Source organism: Erpetoichthys calabaricus, chromosome 15 (genome assembly GCF_900747795.2).
Source record: "Erpetoichthys calabaricus chromosome 15, fErpCal1.3, whole genome shotgun sequence".
NCBI classification, from domain to species: domain Eukaryota; kingdom Metazoa; phylum Chordata; class Cladistia; order Polypteriformes; family Polypteridae; genus Erpetoichthys; species Erpetoichthys calabaricus.
Window position 1 is genome coordinate 28,626,954 of NC_041408.2, and position 16,718 is coordinate 28,643,671.

Sequence of the window (16,718 nt, forward strand, 5' to 3'; positions counted from 1 at the left end):
TACTTGATGATAATGATACCCGAGGTGGACATTGATGTAAATGGTGGAAAAGACATACATTAGGGAAACTTCGCCCGCCTGTCCCCCACCCTCACCCCACAAAAGAACTTGCGCATCCCTGTCTCAAGCAGCCCTTCTGAGAAAGCTTTCATCACAGGAGAGAATATTTTAACATTTAATCATGCAGCAATGAACCCAGATGCTGCGGACAGACTGGTGTTTCTGTCACACAACTTGAAGTTTCCTCAGAATTTCACAATTAGTCTGTCTGATATTCTTTCTAGGCAGAATAATTTTCCTACTTCCACATATCCCATATATATCCAATTTGTATAGCTTCTTTCTAATGGTCGACTCATGCTATTTGACATCAACTGTGCCAAGACTTACCCGTAGGTCCCCTGATTAAATACTGGGGCTCACAGACTTCTTTTAAGTTTTTTCTGTTCTACTCTCGGGCTTAATTTCATTGGTTGGCCTGGTTGGGACAAGTTATAAGAAGTCCGAAAATTTCTCCAACTGCAGATGAGCCTCTTGACAGTGGAAAGGAGGATTTCAAATTGGAAATCTTTTTTAACCCATTCCCAGATGCCTAAGCAACTATAACCTTCCAAAACCTCAAGGAGCTTCTTTGATCTAAGCATGGTGATAACACTTCAATAACAAAAAGCAAACCAAACTAAATGTCTGAGGTTTAAATAAGGGTTCTAACATGATATTCTAATCATTTGCACCTTACTCTAATTTTAGATATCTGAGATAGTGATAAATGTAGGGGCATACTTATTTTTTTAATTCATACACAACTTACATTTATGCTTCAGTTTTACATTTCGTAGTTCATTACATATACAGCATGACGTTTGTTCACTTATATCACCATGATCTATAGATTCTGTATAAATGAAAATACCGATATATTCACATATGTTAAAGAAAAAAATCATGGGGTGTGGTTCTCACACAAGTACACCTACTTCAGTGTCACAGCTGGCGGTAGTGTAACTCAGTTGTGCCGTGCACTGTATGAAGGCATCGTAAAAGAAATGTGAAACTTAAACTTTGCATCCTAAATGTACACTGCAGCAAACAATTTCAAGGTTCAGTAAAAACAGACTACAAAAAAAAAAAAAAAAAAAAAACACTTATTGCAATCTTGCTTTTGTAAAGTTTTGGACAGGAAATGAAAAATTTCTAATGTACTAAATTTCTAAAGTGAGGGTGAACTTGGACAAAATCATATACATAACTGTAAACAAGGGATAGCAGTAAGTATGGCAATCTCCTTTGCTTGCTGATTCATCAGACCAATAATGGCATTTTTAAAAGGACACTTCAGTGTAGTTAATTGCTCCACTGCATATTTATAATACAAAAAAGTAATTCAAACATATTCTGTAGAAGAAAGCATTTCACTATATTAGATGCTACGATTGTCCCTAAACACTTCATTTCAGATATTGTCCAAGAAATTGCAGAAACATTACTGGCAGCAAAGGTCTTATTGAAATGCATGAAGCAAACAAGTCTAATAAGCCAGCTGGAAGAAAAAAAAAAAAAAAAAAAAAAAAACAGTTGTCAGAAATCAGGATTACTACAGTTTTCTTGACCATGCAAGCTTAGAATCTTGAAAGCCATGGAGAAATCCAAAGAATTGATAAAATAGCCCCAGAGGTGCTAAACTTCCTTTTGGAATTTCTTTGCCTATTTTGGTAAACTCAGAAGGAACTGGAAGGCAACTCGTTCACCATACTTAATTTGGTCTTATTATGGCATGAGAGAATTAAACATCGCTGCAAACTAGTGGGTACAAACAGCCCAAATCAAGCAATAATCCGCAAAAGACATCAACTACAATGGATAAACAAAAAGAGAGCCAGTGCACAAACATTTATGATGTAAATTCTGCCAGTTATGCATGTTTCTCAACACTGAGAGGGAAGGTATTCATCAAGGGGCCAGACATCCGATAGGCCGCTTCATATCAGGTGATGAGCTACTTAGTAAACCTGCAGCCAAGAGTAGAATGCCTATGGTGGCAGAGTTTGAGGAATGGGTTAACGTACCTATGATGGAAAACAAAGATGAAGTTCAGGACTACACAAAGCATAATCACATCATGGAAGATGAGGAGAATGTATTGGGTTGGAGAAAAAGATACACGGCATCTTTCCCTCTGCTTTCTAGACTTGACTGCAGTTTGTAAGAATCCCTACAAATGGAAGCAGCAGCAAATGGAATTTTGGCACAGCACACAGGACGATAGACCAGAATGGTACTGAAACCATCAACCGAGGCTGCAATTCCGTTACTTCACAATTCTTATTAATGACTTCATCATGACTAAAGTTTGTCCAACAGTTTTATTCATTCGGAAGACCAACAAAAGTTTCCACGTTCATTACCTGCAATAACCAGTAAGACAAATAGCTTATTAATTATCCTTATACAATACTGCAAACTGCAAAGCTGTGCAAGTAAGCTGATAATGCTCTTATGTAAAATTTTCTTTTAAAAATTATAAAGTAATGCGTGCACATTCATTTTAGATTTTTTGCTTTTGTGGTGCTAACCGCCTTTGCTACAGCACTGTTTTAATTGCTCAGTATTTTTCATTACTAAGCTCATCTCGGTGTGCAAAGTAAATCGGGGTCAGTGAGAAAATTAAATTTCCGGTTCCAGGCTTCAGACTTGTTAACTCCAGTCAGGCAGGGTCAGGTCAGGTCACAGGTCTTGGGCTTGTGCAAACTTCTAATAGGGTGAGAACCACATTTTTAGTTTTCACATGCACAAGAGATCAGCAAAGTGTTCATGCAGCCATGAAGAGCTGCAGTTTAATGTGCCAGTGGGTGGGGAGAAAGGCAAAGTCCAAACCCACATGCTTTAAACACACAGCGTAATAATTAAATCTTGAAAATATGCATATGCCATTGCTGCCAGGATTAAGTGATTTAGCTACAGGAGAAACGTTACATTTAATGAATCAGATGCAAAGTTATTTTAGGTACATTCACAGCAAATGTTAATCCTTTGCACTAAGTCACAAAATGCAACACAAACAAAAAAGCATGTCAACATGCACTATGCATATATTGGATCCATCTTCTAGTGGCAAACTCGAAAAAAACAAAAAAAATGTTAATCAAAACACTTTAAGGCTCCAATCTGCCCGTTTACTCAAAGTTTAGCTAAACTTGCAAGAAAACTTTTCAATCCAGCCCATGAAAATTATTCTGTTCTTATGGTAAAGACAGAGAACTCAAAACTTGCTGACAACAATAAAAAGGTGGGGAGTTTGGATGGGAGGGGGGAAAAAAGCAACTTTCTTAAAAAAAAAAAAACAAAAAAAAAAACAACTTTATTCATCTATCTAACTTCTTCTCTCTCTCTCTCTCTCTGTGGAGAGGACAGCTTCACAAACAAAGCAAAAACATTCTGCCTTACAAGAAGTATAGGAATTGCTGTTCTGATCTGTACTTTCAAGTGCCAAAAAAAAAAAAAATCAAACGTCCCAAGATGATAAACTTTCCTTATATTTAATCACTAAGCATTTTTCCCTAGATCTTCCAAGAATGTTCTTAAATGTCATGGAGCCATGTATAGCAAAAAACACAAAGAAAAAGAAAACAGAAGTGGAAAATTTTTTTGATAGCCCACTACTAGCAGAGAAAATTTCTATCAAATTAACATGAACAAGGGAATAATAGTTTGCTTTGGAACAGTGGTCATGTTCAGAGTATGCAAGACAATTTCTCCACTCTTGTGCATTTTTCTAGATCTCAGATTTGTACTATACCTGTATATAGTGAACAGTCCATGCACACACCCCACCCCCACCCCTTAGTACTGCAGAGCCAGACAGAACTATCAAACGAAAAGGCACAACTGGAGACGACTTACTAAAAGGTTTATAATGAACAGTGGTGAAAGCCACCAATGAAAAGGCTATGCCCAACAGAGTTTCTTCCTAAAAACCCTAATTTCCTCAGCTCCATGCACTGTAAACCTTTACAGTGGGGTTGTTCCATTTCTACTTGTGTATTAGACAAATATACAACTGTAGAAAGACAGAGATAGAAAAAGAAACTGAACAAAAGACTTGAGACAGAAAACAAAAATTAAAATTGCCGTTTTCAATTGAAGACTTCAGTACCTGACGCTCACCGATTAATTTCTACACCTTAGAGAAGCACTGTGGTCTATATTTTACACAAGTTAAATATTACAGCCCTATTGAGACATGGTAGGCTTGGCACTTATAACAACAGCAAAGGTAACTTAGTTTAGATATTCATGTAGATGTGCAGTGAGACATGAGGTGCTGTGCAGCCTTTTCCAGGGTTTCTGCTGGAGTCGTGTTAGTGTCGTTAAGCCACATTAAGTGTTATGGGTGTACTGAGGTTTGAAAAGGACATCTCCTGTGGCTCCTCTTTAACAACTTGCTTAACATCAGTTCTTTTTACCTCCTTTTAACAGTGACAGAACACCATTTAGTCCATCATAATAATCTGCTTATCCAGAGAAGGGTCAGAGGGCAGCTGGAGCTTATCCAAGCAATCACTGGGTGCAAATCGGGAACAAAACTTGGACAGGGCGCTCGACAAACCATTTAGTACAAATGCATATATTGCAGTTCATCTTTTCTCAAAGTAGCTGCCATTACTGTCACAACTGAGATGACATAAATGCAGCAATTATTTTCACTCATCACACTAGACCATTGATGACTTTGAATGAAAAAGTATAATCTAGAAAATATTTTAAATTTCCAACAGGTTATATTTATTTTTAGCACATGTAAAGTGTTCTTTGCAAACATTTACGTTTAACAGAGGTCTTTTTAAGATATTTTTCAGTCATAGAAGGTTTATCCATCATGATTACAGATTTGCTGTCTGTCAAATCAGGGTAACAAGTGCATAGTTACTGTTGAACTCTTTCAGGGCAAATGATGACTTGTCAAAAGGAGGGGTCGACGGTTGTAATCCGCTGTAAACTGACAAAACCCACAGTTTTTGCTAAATGGAAAGTTAGCTTCACTGGTTTCACCGAGATTCCCTGCCTTTGCTTGAGCAACAAGGAGCAAACAGCGAAAATGGCATCGACATCTGGTGAGAGATCAAAGCAAATGCGCAAAGCAAAAAAACTCAGCGAAAAACATTTTGCATATTATCGCTGAATTGGATTCTGACTTCTTGGACTCCGATTTTAATACAAGTGACTGAGAACCAATGGAAGGTACCAGTAATAGCTGATTGGTCACCAGCTGATCGTGGTACCGAACAGGTTCGTGAAGCTGACGTGCCTACTGCAACCTTCACCTGGGAGGACTGCCACTTACAATGACAAGAGGTATAAACCACACTGCAATGCACTGCGACAACGATCACTGCTGCTGCTCACGCCCACCGCCATGCAAAGACAAAATGGCAGCCAGCCTGCCACACATTCCTGGTGGCATTCCATTGTTCGTTTTTCAGAAATCTGTGTTTTTTGGAAAAACTATTCAGCCCTCAAAGAGTTATATCACCATACCTACTGTTGAGTTCGGACTTCCTACGACATTGGATCGGTATGAAAATTTCAAATTGAGTACCACCTACTTGTTTACATCTGCTTTTAAGCACAATTCAGTTATGCTTGTCTCAAGACCTATGTATTACACGTATGGCTCCAAGAGACTAGCCCTGCTTAAACATGGAGTTCAGCAACAGCTCCTGAAGTCAAACCCCCCCCCCATCTACTTTGTATTAACAGATCATGTGCAAAAATTGCTGTTGATTTTGCTCACTGTAAACGAATGTTAGGCAATGTTTGACGGTTACCAATTTGAACAAAACAAAAAAAAAAAGTTTCCCAGGTTTCTATTCAGCTACAGAAAACATTCACGGTTTTCTCAAAGGATGAGAGCTATGATACACTATTAAGAAACACCGATCATAGTTGTGCAGTGGCCAGCTAACTTTCCTTGTCTCACAAGTATGAACTGCCCACTTGGTAGTTACCTTCTAGCCCAACCACTGCAAAAATTTGCAACAAAAGGCTATCATTATCACTCTAGTTTATTCTATTACAGTTTAAGTTCACAAATAAAAATATACTTAAGGAACAATTTAAGAATTAAATCATGGTGGGTAATATTTGCTTGAATGATATGGTAAGTAAAACTCATCACAAGAGTCCAGGCTTAGCCAAGGACGCTGCCTTGTAACCAGAACCATAATGAAAACTGCTCTAACAATGATTTTATGTGATGCAAAAAAAAAAAAAGACAAAAAGCAAACACCAAAGCTAAATTTGTGGTGATGTTTAGTTTATGTAAACATCAATGTTATGAACACATTCAAAGTACTCACAATGCATGTTTGACTAAGCTGTATTCTTTAAGTACACTGATAGACAATTAGCAGTTTAAAAGCAGTACTATTCTATGAACAATTCTGAATATGTAGAGTAGTATCAAATGTCTGATCACTAAGGAGAAAACACTCTGAAAATAAAACAAAGATTACCATTTTTATTGAAGCATCGATCATCTTGTTTTCTCAATTTAAACATGCAAACAATCTGAAAAAAAATCAGTCAATATTTGATACAAGTTGAATACCAGCAAAACATGACTTGTCAGCAGACCTTGCTTTGAAAAAAGGTGTTACAAAGGAAGCTTTAAAGAGTTGCGAATAAAGGCTCTCTGCAGTACTTTATGTGGCTCCGCTATTATGAGGTTACGATTTTGATTTTCACAGCACTGCTTGATCACAGTGTCTTAAGAAGGGATGTGAAACTTAATCATCTTAGGTGACCTGGACATTAATTTACCAGAGACCTACTTTATAGGTATTGACCACCCAATAAGCTTTAGAACACATGGACATTTCAGATGTTTTTATACATTGTGAACAGACAATGAACTCTACATGGAAGGGTAAGTATATTGTGGGTCAAAATTGACCTAAAGGACATGGCTGTGCAGCAGCTGTACAAAAACATGACATCAATACTTTGTTTTTGTAAAATTAGTGCACTATCTACTAAAACCCTTTGCATTTCTGAGCTCAAAAGTTAATATTTAGGGGTGTATTTCATGGGTGTGAACAAACCACCCAAAATGGAAAATAAATTTAGTGATTCAGCTTTACTCAGTAAGTTACCTACTTTTTGTCGTTGAAATACTCCATTTGAAGGCCTTTTTTTCAATTTAAATCACAATCAGGAATTTAACTTTCATCCCTAAATAACACTTCTTAAATCACTGCCACTGAGACACCAAAGCCAAACTGGCCAATCAGATTGTGTGTGTCTGATTCCCTCCGAGCGCACACACACACACACGCATACGGACGTTTTATGTGGTATACAGATTCCCTCCAAATTTACTCTGAAAACCCTATTTTGTTGTGACGTGGAAAGTACACTAACAATGCAAAAACTTCAAGCCCTGTAAACTTGCTTCTCATCATTCACTTGACTTGGTCCAGAAAAATAATCAAGGTTTTCCCTAACAATGCACACCCCCAGACGAGCGAGTCAGGAGGATTGGGGGTGGTGGTATAAAAAGGGAATGTTCAAGGCAGGTCCATATTTCTTCCGTAACTTGAAATTTTTCTATTTCTGCATCTAAGGGTGGAGTGGTGGCTCGGAGGCTAAGGATCTGCGCTGGTATCCCGAAGGTTGCCGGTTCGAATCCCAGTCACTGCCAAAAGATATCCTACTCTGCTGGGCCCTTGCGCAAGGCAATTAACCTTCAGTTGCTCCAGAGGCACTGCACAATGGCTGACCCTGCGCTCTGACCCCAAGGGGTATGTGAAATCAAACAAATTCCTAATACAAGAAATTGTATATAGTTGAAATAAATTAAGAATAAAATAAAGAAATAAATAAACTAATTAGCTTTCAACCCACCAAACTATATGAAAAAGTACAAGTGATACCCAACATACAATTTTGCCGATTCCCAACTGGATCAAAGGCTGAATTTAAACTAAAATTTGATCTGCATCTATCATGAGAATGCCTGGCAGCGGATTTCTAAAGACAATTTATTACAGTAATTTGTTTTACATAAAGGCTCTAAAGCAAAGTGTGGGTCAACTTAAACCAACCCAAATTAAGTCAAATTACTCACATAAATGGGGGAAAAAAAAAAAAAAGATGCTCTGACAATTTGGCCCTTGTCAAAGTCACTGCAATCCTTATACATGTCCATTTTTCCTGCTTCCAGTACATCACATTTAAGAAACGACTGTTCACTTGCTGCCTGATGTCCCACCTCGATTGGTGCCATTGTAATAATCAATGTTATTCACTGTACCTTAAGTGGCTTTAATGTAGTAGATCAGTTTATATCGGGTTGTATTTTGCAACAACAGCTTTCCATCAACTTGCTCAATCTTGTTTCTGAAAGCAAGGGCTGTACTTTCAACCGCAATGTACTAAATGCAAACTGTCAAAAAGTGCAATAAAAGGCACTGAAGTCTAATTAAGAAAGTCACACACAGCCGATTCCCTTTAAGATATGGTCTCTATGCAAATACCTTAAGCCAGTCCTTCCTGAAACTTGGTACAGTGATCACCCGCTACCTCATGGATTTATTATTACTACAAGGGGGCAGCTCGCTTCACTCACCCACCCCCGGGTTTGGTTTACCAGATAAACAGTTTAAAGAGATTGTTATTTTCATAGGAATTGTTACATATGCATTATTTTCATTTTTACTTTAAAACTTTTGTAACAACAATATTTGCCCTTAATTTCCTGCCCCAGGTGTGGTTAAATCTTTCTCGTGGGACTTATAACGCTGCTTGCATTGTGAAGTGGTGGGGGTGGGGTTTGAACACACACTAAAGAGATGCGATCGGTTCAGCTGGGGTCTTGCTGCTGCTGGCCAGCTGTGTGTTGTGCTTGTCGCGCTTTGAGTCAATCACTTAAAAGCCTGTAGAGCAGCTGTCCTTTTGCCACTTCGCGTCTCTGCTGCTAGCGTTCTCTGGGAGGGGCAGGGGGGGTGTTGTGGGAGGGCTGAATGCACACTAAGGAGAAGTGCTCGGATCATCTGCTGGTTGCTGAGCGTTCTGCTTGTCGTGGTTTTAAGAGCTGGGAGCACCTGAACTTTGTCTGCCAAAAGCATTCCAACAACTGATAGGTTAGATGTCAGTGAATTTGTTTGAAATGGTTTATAAGTAGGGCGTGATGTGCAAAAGTCACCGTCTCACGGGTTTTGCTTCCTAAGGTTGTAATGTCTAGTCTTGCGTGTCGTCAAAGTGCCTCTCCGAGATGATCTGGTGTCGAATGCTTCGCTCAACCCCCCCAGAGGCACGCTACGCTCCTGCCACTTCGCGTCTCTCCTGCTCACGTTGGGAAGGGGGGAGCTGAACGCACGCTAAGCAGAAGTTGGCGGATCAGCTACTGGATTTGTGCTGCTTCTGCCAAGATGCCTGTTCTGCTTGTCGCTCTGTGTGTCAATCATTTAAAAGCCTGTACAGCAGCTGCCCTGTCTCACTGCCTTGTCTTGTGTAACGTTAAAATATCTCGCGGGATGTCAAAGGGTCTTCTGAGAAGATCAAGCCTCGTCTCCCTACCAAGATTTTTTTTTTTTTTTTTTTTTTTATAATAGATGTTACTCATATCCTCAGCCCAACATCCACATACTAAAACACACTTTGTAAACATATTGGATGTATTTTAAGGCTTAAACTATAAAAAAAAAAAAAAAATTATTTATATGGGTCTTTCACGGATTTTCACCTATCACTGATGGGTCTGGAACGTAACTTCCGCAATAGGCAGGGGATCACTGTATTATAAGTGTTACAGCTTCCATTCTTCCAAGACAAATCTTCCACTAACTACAGATTTTATCTATAGATTTGTATTTGACCAGAATAAATTTGTACTTTTGTCCTTTCTTGTTCTCTCACTTATTTCTGAAAATTTTAACAGATACTTCATGATGCATATACACAGGTTTAAATGGAACCAAGTTGGCTGGTGGTTGTTTAGTCAATCTCATCGCATTATTAATTGGAGGCTAGTTAAGAAAATTGGAAACAAACACTAAAGGAAGTCTTTCAAAAATAAAGCAAGTAATAAGAGCCAGATTTCTGACAAATGAGTTAATCGAAATTAAGCTAAAAAACATTGCCTTAGCTGTACATAAATGGGTACTAATTAAGAAATTGGGAGCAATGAAAACCTGCACCCAACTGAGGACCCTTGCAGTAAAGCATTTACACTTCCACTGAAAATCAAAAAACACACAACAACAAACCGTTTCAAACACATAAGACCTATAGGTTTCAACATTTTTGACCTGATAGAGGATGACACTATAATAGCAGGGCGGCATAATTAATCGTGATTACAATTATGCTTACTCGACTTACTAATCGAAAAAAAGTGCCGATTGCTGCCTTCCATTTAGTACTCCCATTCTGTTTGGAATCGAGATTATCCTGTTACAGACAGCTCTAAGCAATGGAGTGTTGCAATCAAGCACAGACACATTAAATATGAGCAAGTATGTTTGTGAATCAGAGAACATTATGGGAATAATTACAGGCAACTGTGCTGAACGTATTTTCAGGAGTCTGATCCCAAAAAATACCTTTCAAAAAGTGTACTTTTTTTTTTTTTTTACTCCTCGTGTTTGTAGCAGCCACCAGAAAAAATTGAGAAGTAATGTTTACCTGAAACTTTTAGGAACTGTAAGCTCCAAAATGAAGACAACCTGCAATTTGGAATTATTATTATTTTTTTTTTTTTTTTTTTAAACAATAGCAACAAGATTTCATAAAGAAAAGCATAATGTGCAAACTGTTGCAGCACTGGAAGCAAACCTTTATGAAAACATTTAAAACTCAAATGACACAGTTTATGGAGAGTGCATGAAAGATAAGCTAGCTGCACCAAATCCCAGTAACGTTAGGCCAGCAACACAGATAACAACGGATTACCTGTTTAAGCTATAATGCACATCTGTATTCAGCAAGCTAGCACATACGGATAACAGAAGCCACTGCATTTTAGCCAAAGACAATGCTCCAATTAAAACTGAGCACAAATATTTTAAACTAAGATCAACAACTAAGACAATAGATACACCATTCCCTCCTGCAATTTCTATCCAAAAGTTACATTGCCTTTGTTTTCCAAATTGAAATGCATCTGAAACCAAGTGTCACTTTAAGCAACCTCATCAAGCTGTGGTTAAGTATAACTATACAAGCATTCATGAGCAAAACATTTCATTATGTTGATGAGGAAATTTACACTGAAAAGCAAATGCAATGCTGCTTTATTTAATCAATTTATTTTGTTTATTTTTTTATTTTAAAGTGCCTTTTCATTACAATACTTTCTTCAAGAACAGGGCAACAACTGCTCAACGATTTATACTTCACGCGCCATGTAGTCCAACGGACGTCACCACTACGCAAGCGTTGTACAGTTTACACTTGTGCATGTACTTTACGTAAATCTGGAAGATTCCACCAAGTGGCAGTGCGAGATATCATCACGGTGAGAAAACATTTGGCTTTGCTGTATTGTGAATTGCCTAAAACATCCATTAAATCCCTGTGGTGGGCTGGCGCCCTGCCCGGGGTTCGTTTCCTGCCTTGCGCCCTGTGTTGGCTGGGATTGGCTCCAGCAGACCCCTGTGACCCTGTAGTTAGGATACAGCAGGTTGGATAATGGATGGATGGATCCATTAAATCCCGAGAACACCTTGCCACAATATTTCTGAAAAGGATGGATGTTTAATGATACATCCATCAATCCAGAGATGCACCCATTCCAGCAAGTATCAGGCACAAGACAAACAATCCCTGGGCAGGGCATCAGCTCATCAAAAGGTGAACACAAACACACACATCAACTAGCGTCATTTTAGTGTCACCAAAATCCCAAATCTTCATGTCTTTGGAAGGAAACTGAAGCACACTGTGGAAACCCACCAGGAAAACATGCAAACTTCAGGCAACCAGGGACTTGACATGACCGCTATGCCACCGTGCCGCCCCCACGTGTAATTATTAAACAGTATTCATTATTTAGATGAAGTTAACGACTTATCTATAGAATGTAACATATCTCTTTCAAACTAAAATGCATTAAAGAATGTATCAAAGTATAAATAAGGATTCTAAATGTGCAGAGAGCTGGAATATCATAAATTCTGTGCGTTTTGTGCAGCGATTGCTGCTTGTCACTGCTGTCAGCACAAGAGGAAGTACCAGATGCACATAGCGATTAACAACGGGGTTTGTTTTAAGATGACATTTACAAAAGTCTACTTTAATGACAAAATAAACTACAAGGTTAAAGTGGACATTTCAAGATTAAAGCTGAAATTTCCACTTTTAAAATCACAAAACAGACCTTTTCACTGTGTCCTTAAATTTTTTCTCTGTGGCTCAAATACGCTGGCATACATTGGGATGTTGCTGTGAAGGCACAAAAGTTGGTATGGGAGACTTTTAAAATATATCATGTCATTATGTTGGGGAATATGTGATGTTTGAATATAAAAGCACCATGAATGCATTTGTATGTCGGCATTGTGCTTCACCGCATCAAACCATTCATCAAACACGAAGCATGCACATTGATTTTCTAGGATTGGCAAAGCGGCTTTCTGTCACATGTAGATGGTAAACAGTGACTGACGTCACGTTCCAACTTGATCACACTGCGTCCCCCGACTTTTTGCTAGTATTGCAACTCGTGCATTCTGAGCATGAAGTATAAACCGGTCCTAAGTCTGGACCAGTCAACAGCCATGGCAGCAGCATGTAACAGTGTGTTACCATCTAAATACTTCCTAAACCTGCTATATCTTAAGACATTTAATATGTTTACACACCTATTCACTCTTTTTTTTTTTTTAGATTTTTATTTTATATTTATGGTAAAATGTGCTATATCTTCACTCTAATGATCCTGAACACTACATTTTTAATTTTGAAGCTAATCCACCATCTTATAATGTTACTTTAAGACAAAAATACATACTGTGATGTACTGCTACCTTAAATTGTTAATTACATTAAAGGCAATTGTCAATTATTGCGTCACAATTGTGCACTCCTAACTAGAAACATTTATCCATATTTAATTTTACATTGTAAACAAATGTTGTGGCACGCGGCTGGGGGGTGGTGCCCAGCCGGGCCGCCCAGGAGGACAGGAGGAGGGCTCATGCCTCCTCCGGACCACGAGGGAGCGACCGTCCTGGTTATATTGGGGGCCACGGGCACAGGGCTTGGAAGCTCAACCTTGTAGGGGCCCGTGGTCACCGCCAGGGGGCGTCCCCATGCCTGGAGGACTCAAGACCCCAGCACTTCTGGCACACCAGGAAGTGCTGGGGGGAAGAAGAGAGAAGACACCCGGAGTGCTTCCGGAGAGACAACCGGCACTTCCGCCACACAGGGGCGTGTCGGTGTAAGATTGCCGGGAACCACCTGGAACACATCTGGGTGACTATAAAAGGGGCCGCCTCCCTTCATTCGGGGCTGGAGTCGGGTGGAAGAGGACAAGGTCTGAGAGCAAAGAGAAGGAGGCAGCCTGAAGGCATTGTGGACAGTGGTCTGGACCACTGGGGTGATTGGTGCTGCGGCACTGGGTTGTGCATAGAAGGACTGTGTAAATAGTGTAAATAAATGTGTGGTGGACTTTAACATGGTGTCTGTCTGTCTGTGTCTGGGCTACTTCCCACAATGTCAAAGAGCTACAAACTTAAAAGCAAGTTCAAATTAAGTTTCCTAATTTTTGGTAACACACAAGACTCAAATTTTAATGCTTCAATTATTCTAAATGAAACCTACTTCTTTTACAGCTTGTGCCCAATTGATAACCATTATAAGTAATGTTCATAGCTATCCCACACAATCTAATTTACAGCTTTAACGAAGTGTCACAGAGCACAAAACATTGAATTCTGCAGTCTGAAACTCGAGCCAGGCAACCAGAGGTATTTGCCTTAGATGATGGACTAAGTTAATTTAGGAGGTTGTCCAGGAGGGCAGTTTTTCACTTATCAGTTCAAAAGCCCTTAAACAGAAGATGGCTGCTTGCTCCAAACCTCCACCCCCAATTATTTTTATGCAGATGATACTCAACTCTATTTCAAAGTTAAAACCAAAACATCACAGCTTTCTTAGCTCACCACTTGCCTCAGTAAAATTAAAACCTGTAAGGAGCAGACCTCTTTAAAATTAAACTACAACAAAACTGAACTCCTGCAAATTACCACTAAAGCACAACTTAAGAAAACCAGCTCCTTTCCAGTCACTCTTAACAGTAATTTCATCAGACCTTCTAATACAAGGAATCTTGGTGTCATTTTTGATTCCTCCCACATGAACCACATTAACAAACTTTCCTATTTTCACCTACCTAAAAAATATCCCATGTTCGCTCATTCCTCTCCTTTTCTAATGCTGCGAAACTTGTCCATGCTTTTATTACATCCCGCATTGATTACTGTAATTCTCAAGATTCCCAACAAAAACCAGCAACAGCAAACACAACATTCATCCTGCTTCGCCTCCACTGGCTCTTTGCATCTTACTGAACTGAATATGAATTTTTATTATTAACTTACAAAGCTTTAAATTGCCTTGTACCAGACTACATCAGTGACCTTCTCCATCACTAAGCTCCTATTCTCCCACTAAGGTCCTCTGATTCCGGCAATTTGTGTTGCCCCAAACTAACCTGCACTCTAAGGGTGACAGGGCCTTTAGCTGCACAGCTAAAGCACAGACTTTGGAATGACCTCCTGAAATTAATAAGATCAGCGAACTCAATTCATTGTTTTACAAAAACAACTCAAAAACTCATCTGTTCAGGAAGGCTTTTTAAACTTAACCTGACATTCTTCCTCCTTTTTCAGTCTTCCTCTCTGTCCAGATACTCGGTATAATTTGTGTGTGTGTGTTATATCACAAATGTTATTTGCTAGGCTTTCTTATAGTACTGAATCTAGTATTTTACTCTGGTTTATGTCTTTTATTCTGTCTAATGCCTTTGCATATCCTGTATCTATCCTTTTTAATGTTCTATTCAGGAAACACCTGTACCAATATTATATAAAACTGCTGTTTCTTTATGAGACTCTGAAGCTCCTACAGCATGGGAAAGGCACTATACAAATAAAATGTATTCTTATTATTAACGCTTTTCACTCCACTCTATATTACCCTGGATATCCTTGGGGAAAATATGAGAAGAATGGCTGTTGCCCAAATCTCCAAGTACAACTTCTTTAGCCTGAACCTCTCACTCCTCTGTCACCAGACCATTTCTCCTTAGCACAACTCTCACTTCCACCATAAAGTCTAGAGTCTTCCTCTAAAAACTTTACATCTATCTTGCGCCCAGTTCATGACATTCCATATACCCACCTTACCATTCTTAACTTGGTTCTGAAAAATCTGTTTCATGTTCAGCTTTCATCAGTCTCATCTCACTCCTGTAAAGTGCACTAACCCTCACATATCTTCCAAACTTCTCCCTTCAATGCCAGAGGCCTTATCAGAAGAAAGAAGAAGAGGTACCAGAATTTCTTACATGCAACTGCAGAGGACAATTTAGATGCAATGGAGATCCAGTAAGATGTAGAGAGTGCAAGGACTGCTACCTGAAATATGATTGGAAAAATCACCACGTGTAGTTGTGGAAGTGCTAAACAGAAAGGGTAAAAGCAAGCTGTGTACAGAAATCAGGATGGAACAATAAAGATGTAATAATGCTTAGTGTGAAAAGTGTGAACATAATATAGATGTTTCTGGTGGGAGTCCAGTACTGCCAGTAGTTAAACAGGCAGACAAGAGAATGAATGCAAAGAGGTTGAATAAACAAGTTGGGAGTTGTTAAAATAACCTGGCAGAAGCAGCAAGGAGAGTGATGAACTTTGAAACTAGTTGATGGTGCAATATCTAGGGAACTTCTGAACAAGAGAACTCTACCAATACCTGAATGGGTACGAGGAAGAAATGTTAATGGTTATGAAAGAATCCATGAGGGCTTTTAGCTTCACTACAAGGAATGCTGAGGGAGAGAGATCTTCAGAGTTTGATGGTGCAATGGGAACTGACACATCTATCGATTGTAAAGAGATCTTTTAGTCAGAGGCATGAAGAAAAGCAAAGTATGTACCAAGGCTAAAGGCCTGAAAACTAAAGTAGTGGAGAGAGTGAAAAATTACTTTGATACTGGTAAACTGTGTAAGTGAGAAGTATCAAGTGAATGGCGTGAGGAAAACAATGGAAAATGTCTGGTTAAAAACAGAACTGCGCAGCTGCACAAAGGGGCCTTAGAGACACAAAGACATATTGTGGTGGAATGCAGATTTAAAAAATGGCCATTGAGAAAAGGAGCAAATATACATTACAAGGTGAAGTTTTCCGTTATAAAAAAATAATCGGATGGTGTTTCTGAGAACCTGGGGATAAGCCTTTGCCACTGGTTGCATCTGTGTTTGTGTGATTAATCGGACCCAAGTATGAGCCCTTCTGTTTTCAGCAGTTTCCCCATACTATGATAATGGACAAAATGCTCAATACTGGAGGGAGAAAGGTTTCAGCTTCTTACAACACTGTAATGGGTAAAGCTGGTTAATGTACGATACTTTTCCTAAACCTATAGAACTTTAACCAATAGCCCTTTAATTGAGATTCAAAAAAACTTTGATATTATAGTAAAAACTAATCATTTTTAA

General features: G+C 38.9%; 1 protein-coding gene across 2 annotated transcripts in view; it reads right to left on the bottom strand.

The window, feature by feature from the left end:
- LOC114644471 (exportin-1) overlaps positions 1 to 16,718 on the bottom strand; it is a 163,649-nt gene that overhangs the window by 143,404 nt on the left and 3,527 nt on the right. The window lies entirely within an intron of this gene.